The sequence below is a fragment of the Nicotiana attenuata genome, unplaced genomic scaffold (assembly GCF_001879085.1).
Source record: "Nicotiana attenuata strain UT unplaced genomic scaffold, NIATTr2, whole genome shotgun sequence".
Taxonomy (NCBI): domain Eukaryota; kingdom Viridiplantae; phylum Streptophyta; class Magnoliopsida; order Solanales; family Solanaceae; genus Nicotiana; species Nicotiana attenuata.
The window spans coordinates 31584-33698 of record NW_017671479.1 but is presented as its reverse complement, the minus strand read 5'-3'; positions in this window follow the sequence as shown (position 1 = coordinate 33698).

Sequence of the window (2115 nt, the reverse complement as noted above, 5' to 3'; positions counted from 1 at the left end):
GAATGGATGAAGAAAGCAAGCAAGCCATTGTGAAAGCAACAGGGTTCTCAGTGGGTACTCTTCCTATGAGATACCTGGGATTGCCACTTACATCAAAGAAATGGAGCAAGGTGGAATGTCATCAGTTAGTGGACAAAATCACAAGAAATATTCAAACAGGATATGCCAAGCTTTTATCATATGCAGGCAAACTGCAAGTAATCAACTCTGTACTCTTTGCAGTATATAACTTCTGGGGAGCTGTTTTCATTCTGCATCAAAGTGTAATTAAAGCAATAGACAGGAAATGTAGGGAGTATCTATGGGGTTCTGTAGAAGGTCACAGAAAAATGGCTTTGGTATCCTGGGATGTTCTATGTAGACCAAAAATCTGTGGTGGTCTGAACATAAAAGGCTGCAAAAACTGGAATATTGCATCAGTGGGTAAACTTCTTTGGCAAATAGTGACAAACAAGGAGGTTTTATGGGTGAGATGGGTGCATGGGATATGTATGAAAGCCTGCAGGAATATATGGGAACACAAGCCACCAAGTGACTGCAGCTGGTATTGGAAGAAGTTGAATAGTTTGAAGAATAATATGGCAAACTGGTACCAGGGAAATGCATACAGGCTGACCAGAAATGGGCAGTATATTGTAATTAGAAGTTACAATGCAATGTTGGGATATCTGCCAAGATACAGGGAAATGAAACTGATATGGAATAGGATACTGCCACCAAGGCATAGGTTTGCATTATGGTTGGCTTATCAACAAAAATTACAAACAAAGGGTAGATTAATGCAGCTGAACATTCCAATAACAGACACTGCAGAATGCTGCCTTTGGGATCAGGGAATACTTGAAACACAGCAGCATTTGTTTGGAGATTGTAGCTGGTTTAAAGATATGAAGGAGGCTTTAATGAACTGGGCAAGAATCAAGTTACCAAATAAGGCAATACCAGAACTACTAAAATGGATTAGTAGAAGGCATTGGAAGCATATAAAGAAAGAGGCTGCAACAGCACTCATAGGAGCAATGGTGTATCGAACATGGCAAGCTAGGAACTGGAGGATCTTCAGACAAATTGCATTAAAGATGGAGTTTTGTGTTGGGCAAATCAAAAAGGAGATAGCAAACAGGGTAAGAATGTATGCAGAGTCCAAGAGAGCAAGCCAATGCTCATTGATGATACAAAGACTGTGTGCTTAAGAAGTTAATGTAATTAGGCCACTGTAGATATTGCTTCAATTGTACTTAGATTGATTAATTGCTTTGCGAGGTTTGGATGTATTAGATGCTCTAATGCACTGGATGCTCATAGGATGTAAAAACTCAGTTTGATTGCTATGGTAATATTCACATTTATTGCAAAAAAAAAAACACTTCACTATAGAAGCAAAAAAAAAAAAAAAAAAAAAAATCCAAGACTGTTAGAGTCTGTTTGGAAAGCCACCTTGGAATTGGATTTGGGTGTAACTGGGTGTAATTACACAGTTTGACATGTTTGTTTGGCCAAGTAATTACTTGGTCAGCATGGAACTGGTGTAATTACACTCTCCAATTCTCAAGGGGAAGGTGAGAATTGGTGGTGATTACACTGTTGTAATTACAAGGTTGTTTTTTAGTTTCTATCCTTTTTATTTTATTTTAATTTATTTTCTTTATAAATTTTATTTCTATTTTTTAATTTTTTAAAAATTTTAAAATATATTTTTCTTTGTACTTTATTTCTCTACCGTTTCTTCTTGTGATCCCGTGTAATTGCTTAAATTTTATTTATTATTCTATTTTTTTGAAACTACACCTCCTAATATTAGAAATAATAAGTCATTAACAAACTTGGCATACAATGAGTGATGCAATTTAAATTAAAGTTTCGTTTTTAAATATGATTATAAACTTATTATGTTTCCTAATCTTAAGTTGTAGTGGAACTTACTATTATTATTTTGGAATCTGATATATGTTAAACTTTTTTTTGTGTGTGTTTTAAAAAAATTATGCTATATTCATGGTTCCAATTTACTTGTTTTAGTAGTATTGGCTCACATTGCATATTGTTCATTTTTTAGTTAGAATTGACAGATTAGTTTTGTCAAATATTTGAATAATATTATGACATTATATTTAT